Genomic DNA, 9,078 nt, shown 5'->3' on the forward strand with positions numbered 1-9,078 from the left:
TTTGCTCATTTATATTAGATTAAAAAAAAATGCATCCTGTTTTTAATACTTACCTGTCACTTATTCCCGCTACGAGTTGCTTTTTCTTTTCATAAATGTGACTTTTTGACAAAAAGTCGCATCTTTCTGCCATAAATGTGACTTTTTCACAAAACACCACCACATAAGGTGGCTTAATTGTCCGCAACAATTTCAGCCATTTCTGCAGATAAGAGGATGATAAATGATGAGTAATATGCGCCAATTTGATAGCACCGCCCACTTTGACATTTATAACTAATTTCTGGCATGATGCATTCTTTACGGGAAAATTATGGAGAAAACAGTTGATATATTTGGTGCAAATCAAAAGGCCATTCTTTGTGGCACATTTTACACCATAATTCTGGCACAACATGCTTAGAAAATGTCCCCCATTTCTTTTCTTTTTTAAATGGGTGAAAAGCATACCAACAGGTGCATATATAGCTTTTTACATGCAGATGGGGTATCTGCAATTGTTATTTTTCTGTCATGACCGGCGTCACGCGAAGGGAGGGAAATGGGAAGGCCCTGTCCAAGGGAGAGGGAAAGGTGGTGACCCCTGACTCACCTTGAGGCTGGCACCTGACTGCCCTGACGTCCCTAGACGGGTTCCTCACCCGTACGCCGATCACGTGCCTAAACCCTGGCTTTCCCTAAGATGAGCCCTACGTAGTGAACAGGGCGGTGGGATCACTAGTCCGCACCACTGACACTAAAGGAAAACACCAAGGAGAGGACAGACAATACAGACAAAACATATAATCCCAGGTGGGCTACAACAGCAGACAACAAAAGCCCAACAGGGATCCGGAGGGTAACGCTCTGGAACAACAACCAGGGATCACAGCTACTCAGCTCCAGTGGGTCAGTATAGAAGTCCAGGCAGGAAGCTCTATATCTGGCAACCAGAGAAGTGGGAGAGGGGAATATAAGGAGGTTGGGAGTGCTGGAGAAGAAACAGCTGAGGAGAAGAAGCTACGGATCCCTGAGTGAGCCAAAAAGGGTTGCAAGGCAAACCCAGAAAGCTACCATAAAGAAACAGCACTATCTTTATACATAGAGCGCGCAGCCACCCGCTGCGACTTCCTGACCCCGGGTATAACAGAGTCAGACGTGGCTCTTGACACCCTCGTGACAGTACCCCCCTTTCCATGAGGGGCCTCCGGACACTCAGGACTAGGTCTCTCAGGATGAGAGGCATGAAAAGCCCGAACTAACCTGTCTGCGTTTACCTCAGACGCTGGAACCCACATTCTTTCCTCTGGACCATAACCCTTCCAATGCACCAGATATTGAAGAGAGCGGCGGACCCGATGAGAATCAACAATTTTGGATATTTGAAACTCTAGATTACCATCCACAATAACAGGAGGGGGTGGCAGCGGTGATGGTTCTAGAGGTGGAACATACTTTTTGAGTAACGACTTATGGAAGACGTTATGAATTTTAAAAGTCTGAGGTAGCTCCAGGCGAAAAGCCACGGGGTTAATGATGGCTACTATTTTGTAAGGACCAATGAACCTAGGACCCAGTTTCCAAGAGGGAACCTTTAATTTAATATTCCTAGTAGATAACCACACATAGTCATTCACACCTAGGTCCGGACCTAGCGACCGTTTCTTATCAGCCATGCATTTAGATTTACCTCCCATATTTTTCAAATTAGCTTGCACTTTCTGCCATACAGATGAAAGAGATGACGAAAACCGTTCCTCTTCGGGAACCCCAGAAGACCCCCCCTCTTTGAAAGTACAGAATTGGGGATGAAAACCATATGCACCAAGAAATGGTGACTTGCCAGTGGATTCCTGACGGCGATTATTTATGGAAAACTCGGCTAACGGTAAATATGATGACCACACCTCTTGGTTTTCAGACACAAAACACCTTAGATATGTCTCAAGGTTTTGGTTGGTACGCTCAGTCTGTCCATTCGACTGAGGATGGAAAGCTGAGGAAAAGGACAAGTGTACCCCCAAACGGGAACAAAAAGCTTTCCAAAACTTAGAAATAAACTGGGTTCCCCGATCCGAAACAACATCGGAAGGGACCCCGTGAAGCTTCACGATTTCACTGATGAATACCTGAGCAAGAGTCTTAGCATTAGGTAGTGCGGGTAACGCAATGAAGTGTACCATCTTGCTAAACCTGTCTACTACTACCAAGATAACTGTTTTACCCGCAGACAAAGGTAAGTCAGTAATAAAATCCATTGACAGATGTGTTCATGGCCTATTGGGAATGACAAGTGGCAATAAAGACCCTGCAGGACGTATATGAGAGACTTTCGCGCGCGCACAAGTAGAACAAGTAGACACAAAATCCATTACATCCTGACGCAACCTTGGCCACCAAAAACGACGAGACAATAGTTCCAAGGTTGCTTTACTACCCGGGTGCCCAGCAAGTGCCGAATTATGATGTTGCAGGTTTAACAGTACAAACTATTTCTCTGAGGGGCAAGAGACCGGGGCGTCCCCCTGGGCCTCTAACACCTTCCCCTCCAGAACAGAGTGTACCGCAGAGACAACCACTCCTCTTTGTAGAATGGGTACCGGATCACTCACATTACCCCCTCCAGGGAAACAACGAGATAATGCATCTGCCTTGGTATTTTTTGCCCCAGGACGATAGGTAATAAAAAAGTTAAACCTGGTAAAAAATAGCGACCACCTAGCTTGTCTAGGTTTGAGACGCTTAGCTGATTCGAGGTACAGAAGGTTTTTGTGGTCTGTAATCACCGTGATGGGGTGGATTGCCCCCTCTAAAAAGTGACGCCATTCTTCAAACGCTAGTTTAATAGCTAATAGTTCCCTATTGCCAATATCATAATTCTTCTCCGCTGCAGATAGTTTTTTAGAAAAGAAAGCACAAGGACGCCATTTGCCAGGAGACGGACCCTGAGACAGTACAGACCCACTCCCACCCCTGACGCATCTACTTCAACAATAAAAGGCTGGGAGACATCCGGTTGGATTAGTACAGGTGCCGAGGTAAACCTCTCTTTTAGAGAGGAAAAAGCAATTTTAGCGGCGTCAGACCATTTAGAAAAATCACTGAATAATTTTTAATGAACTTTCTGTAGAAATTTGCGAAGCCCAAGAACCGTTGCAGTGCTTTGAGGTTCTCAGGAAGATCCCAATCTAAAATTGCCTGGACCTTCCTAGGATCCATATGGAAACCTGAAGCAGATAATAAATAACCTAGGAACTGTATTTCCTGAACGGCGAAGACACACTTTTCAATTTTCGCATATAATTTATTCGTCCGTAGGACCTGCAGTACCTGTCTGATATGCACCTCATGTGTTTTCAGATCAGACGAATAAATTAAAATATCATCTAGGTATATCACCACAAACCTGCTGATAAGATGACTAAAAATGTCATGAACGAAATGTTGGAAGACAGCAGGAGCATTGGTCAGACCGAAAGGCATGACTAGATTTTCATAATGCCCCTCAGGGGTGTTTAAAGCTGTCTTCCACTCATCCCCTTCCTTGATACGAATCAGATTGTAGGCCCCCCCTAAGATCAAGTTTGGAGAACCACCTAGCACCCGCAATCTGATTAAACAGGTCAGGAATGAGAGGAAGAGGGTAAGGGTCTCAGATGGTTATCCGGTTTAGTTCGCGGAAATCTAGGCAAGGACGCAGGCCCCCATCTTTCTTTTTAACGAAGAAAAACCCTGCAGCCACGGGGGAAGAAGAGGGTCTGATGTGTCCCTTAGCCAAGCTCTCGGAGATATAATCTTTCATGGCTTGTCTCTCCGGACCCGAAAGATTATATAACCTGGTCTTGGGTAATTTTGCACCGGGAATCAGATTAACCGGGCAATCATAAGGACGGTGAGGTGGTAACTTCTGGCAACCCTTTTCAGAAAAAACGTCCTCAAAGTCCGAAACAAAATTAGGTAGAGTAGCTATGGAGGCGACTAAGCAATTGCTATTTAAGCAATTTTCTCTGCAATGCTTACTCCACTCCAATATCTCCCTGGCCTGCCAATGCACCACTGGATTGTGCGCTACCAACCAGGGAAGACCCAATACCACAGGAGTGGGAAGCCCCTCCAGAACATAACATAAAAGACACTCGTTATGGTGGTCCCCTACCCGAAGGTGTAAGTTATGGACAATGTGAGTGAGGTTTCTCTGAGACAGAGGAGCAGAATCAATAGCGAATATGGGAATAGGTCTCTGTAGCGTACAGAGAGACAAACCCATAGTGTGGGCAAAATGGGCATCTATCAAATTTACTCCTGCTCCACTGTCTAGAAAGAAAGAAATAGTCTCCGTATTAACACCAAAAACAACAACCGCTGGCAACACAAATTAAGATGTTCGTATGGAGGAAACGTATACCCCCCGCTGACATCCTCCACACAGCCTGGGGTTAGTAGTTTTCTGACGGTCTCTTGTTTTTGAGAAAGGAAGGACAGACATTAATGAAATGACCCCTCCCCCCACAGAAAAAACAAACCCCAAACCTACGGCGAGCCTCAGGAGGACGGACCTGACGAGTAGTTCCTCCTAGCTGCATAGGCTCGTCTAAGTCCGTACAGACTAACTGCTGCTTGGGAGGGGTTACCAATTGCTCAGGATTTTTCAATCTGTCCCTCAGCCATCTATCTATTCTGATAGAAAGGGACATAACAGCATCAAGGGAAAAGGGAGTCTCATACAGTGCAAGCGCATCCTTAATCCTTTCGGATAACCCAGAGCAGAACTGACTCCTGAGAGCCGAGTCATTCCACTGGGTATCCATAGCCCACCTACGGAACTCTGAGCAATACTCCTCTGCTGGCCGCTCTCCCTGTAGGAGTCTCCGTAATTTTGATTCAGCCAGAGCGACTCGGTCAGGGTCATCATATATGAGACCCAAAGCCCCAAAAAATTCATCCACTGACCGGAGAGCCTGGGAATCAGTGGGTAAAGAGAACGCCCAGGATTGCGGTTCCCCCTGAAGCAGGGAAATAACAATCCCCACCCACTGTTCTTCATTACCAGAGGAGTAAGAGCGCAGCTTAAAATATAATTTACAGGCCTCACGGAACGTCACAAATTTGTCCCTTCCCCCAGAAAATCTGTCAGGAAGAACAACCTTGGGTTCCGCAACAACCTGGTTACCCGTAGCAACCGCTGGGCTTGCGGTCTGTTGCAATTGCTACTGTTGCTGGAGGACCGATGCCTTCAATCCTGCCACCTCCAAAGACAGGCCTTGAAGTTTCTTTGTCAAAGCAGCAATTGGATCCATACTGGATTCTAAATAGGCAGAAAAAGAAAAAAGTATATATTTTTTTTTTTTCTACCTACACAAAATAAGGGCCAGATATAATGTCATGACCGGCGTCACGCAAAGGGAGGGAAATGGGAAGGCCCTGTCCAAGGGAGAGGGAAAGGTGGTGACCCCTGACTCACTTTGAGGCTGGCACCTGACTGCCCTGATGTCCCTAGACAGGTTCCTCACCCGTACGCCGATCACGTGCCTAAACCCTGGCTTTCCCTAAGATGAGCCCTACGTAGTGAACAGGGCGGTGGGATCACTAGTCCGCACCACTGACACTAAAGGAAAACACCAAGGAGAGGACAGACAATACAGACAAAACATATAATCCCAGGTGGGCTACAACAGCAGACAACAAAAGCCCAACAGGGATCCGGAGGGTAACGCTCTGGAACAACAACCAGGGATCACAGCTACTCAGCTCCAGTGGGTCAGTATAGAAGTCCAGGCAGGAAGCTCTATATCTGGCAACCAGAGAAGTGGGAGAGGGGAATATAAGGAGGTTGGGAGTGCTGGACAAGAAACAGCTGAGGAGAAGTAGCTACAGATCCCTGAGTGAGCCAAAAAGGGTTGCAAGGCAAACCCAGAAAGCTACCATAAAGAAACAGCACTATCTTTATACATAGAGCGCGCAGCCACCCGCTGCGACTTCCTGACCCCGGGTATAACGAAGTCAGACGTGGCTCTTGACACCCTCGTGACATTTTCGTACTAATGTCATATTATGTGTTATGTATCTGCCGTATGCTTCAGTTATAATAAGGTATAGTTGACATAAGGAATGGAACTTACCATTAAATTTCTCCCATCTGGGTAGGAGTGGGCTCGTCCTACTTCCTGCCAAGAGGGTGAGCTCCAGAGTTTTTGGAGAATTAGCTTAGCAAGCCTGGAGTGAGGGAGCATGTCCATCTACTCCCACTCCAAGGGCCTTTGGGACCAGTGATACAGCTAATCTGTGAGGAGCACTACTCCAGGGAGACTGCAGGGACCAGGCCACCAGAAGATCTCCAAGCTACAGAATTTACTGTCAGCAGAGTGATCAGCACTACAGCTGTACAGACTCTGCTGCATATGAGGGGATAACATGTTAAGACCCATCATCACAGTTCAGGACAAGCCCACTCAAAAGCTTGCTTACTGTTAGCGAAGGGAAATCAGGAGAGAGAGAGAAGGACTACTCTAGAGTGCTATTATCTGCCATCTTGCCTGCCACCATACATCATCATCTGGGTATAGAAACATTGAACCATGTACAGACGACAGCTGGATGTACTGTAATTGATCCTCTGCACTCAGTAAAGAAAAACATTTGATGTACTTCTACGTCTGCCTGATCCTTTCACACCAGCTTTTCACTTCACAGAAACCGAGGAAGCAGATTCCCTGTATGGAAATTATACATCTGTTCTCAGGGCGCAGCTTAAAATCAAGTGAGTTTTATGACACCGGTTCTTTACAAGACTGCAGAACTAGACTTCATCTATAGTAGTTGCCTTTCCTAAGTACCAAAACTGCCCCAAGTACTCAGACACCCCAGGACTTATAGTAGGGCTGACTTTCACAACAAGACGGTCGCAAGAAACATGTATGAAGCACACACCAACACCAGCAGGTCCTGAAATAAAATCAATGACACATGACAGGACCTGAAGAATTATGGCCATGGGTGGAAGAGATGGGGGTCTGTCAATGGAGTGAATGGAAGGTGGTATGGCATACAGGTTGATAGCAGATTAAAGGGGATGTGGAGCCAGTACATATTGATGACCTATCCTCAGAGTAGATCATCAATATCTGATCAATGGGGGTCTGACACCCAGCAACCCCGCCGATCAGTTGTTTGTAGAGGAGGCAGTGCTCATACGAGCTTTGCTTCCTTTTAAAGATTACACTCTACGTCGTCTCAGAAGTCTCATTGGTGCAGTGTAATTACTACAAGCACTTGTAATTATACTGCGCCCACACTGCAAGTGAGACAATGCGGTGTGTTATCTTGAAGTGGAAGCAGTGCTTGTACAAGTGCCGCCTCCTCTTCAAATAGCTGATTGGTGGGGTGCCAGGAGTAGGACTCTCATCGGTCAGATATTGATGACCTATCCTGAAGATAGGTCATTAATATGTACTGGCTGCACAACCCCTGTAAAAGTAGCTACACTAAGGGTACTTTCACACTAGCGTATAAGTTTTCCGGTATTGAGTTCTGTCATAGGGGCTCAATACCAGAAAAAAAACCGCATCAGTTTTGTCCTAATGCATTCTGAATGGAAAGCAATCCGTTCAGTATGCATCAGGATGTCTTCTGTTCTGTCCCTTTTACAGGATTTTCTCCGGCCAAAATTCCAGAACACTTGCCGGATCCAATACCAAGTGTTCATGAAATTGCTGCATAGACAGACCTTTAAAAATGTGAAAAAAATAAATACCGGATCCTTTTTTACCGGATGACACCGGAGAGACGGATCCGGTATTTCAATGCATTTGTCAGACGGATCCGGATCCAGAAACAAATGATATCCGTTTGCATACGGATTTCTGGATCCGGCAGGCAGTTCCAACAACGGAACTGCCTGACGGATTCTTCTAACGCTAGTGTGAAAGTACCCTAAACTGACTAAGCTCTGAAATCAAAACAGCAAGACAGGCAATTCAACAATTGAGCAACAGACATTTCAAAATACATCAATGAAATACCATAGCACTAAAGATCCCAGAATACACATATAACTCACTAGACTAGAACAAGATACAAAGAATTTGGAAAAAATGCACATAATATATGCTATCCTCAGCAATCTGAATGAAATAAGACTTGAGCATATAAAGGCTACACAATCAACAGCTCTGCCCTAAATCAACCAAGCCCAGCTAGACTATAACCTACCCAGGTTGCAGAGAAACTGCCATGCAGATGACCGATGTCGCTCTTAGAATCACTGCACACTTCACTTATATGGGCAGTCATGGGGCCAAAACTGACCAAATAACTCAAATATGAACTCAGCCTTACAGGTCGATGATAGCGCCAAGAAGAAGCGCACTCCTTTTACATCATCGTCAGCTGATTCCACATAGATGTCTACAGAACCTAGTCTATTAAATGCTGATACAAGTAGAGCCCCCCCCCCCAACAGAGTGGAGAGGGTGTCAGCAGTAAGTTTGTGTTGACGTCACTGATTATTTTGCCCTTCCTCTGATCAGTCAGAACAATAACCCCCCAGAAAACAGATCCTGTCTGTGGAGCATCCGCCTTCACTCAGTCAGCATTTGGTCAGTAATCCATCAGTATTGCTAAAGCCAAAAAAATAGGAGTGGATCCAAAACAGAGATGACACATGAATGGAATATTTGCATGTCTTCTGTGTTTTGTACCCACTGCTGCTTTTGGCTACCAAATCACAAGCCATTTTTTAACGGGGGAGAAAAAAAACACGTTTATTTAATAAACAGGACATTAACACACATAAAATACAATACAGAAGGGGCAAAACCACAAGATTTCAAAGACAAACTGAAAAAAAAAGTGCTTCATCAACAAGAATGGATTGACGACCAGTGTCGGGGTGACCACGATGGTAATGCATATTGATCATGAAATGTATGGGGTTATGGCTGATAACTGGAGGACAGTCCAGCAAAAACGCAGACTCCAGCTCATTCCTACAGTGCAGGCTACACAATCACATCTGGAAGGTAACTGGTCGGTATAGGCACCTGAAAATCTTCATAAATAAGCCTTAGTATGTGCAGGTCTCACAGCTGCTGTAACAGAACT

Source organism: Bufo bufo, chromosome 2 (assembly GCF_905171765.1).
Source record: "Bufo bufo chromosome 2, aBufBuf1.1, whole genome shotgun sequence".
In the NCBI taxonomy this organism is placed as follows: Eukaryota; Metazoa; Chordata; class Amphibia; order Anura; family Bufonidae; genus Bufo; species Bufo bufo.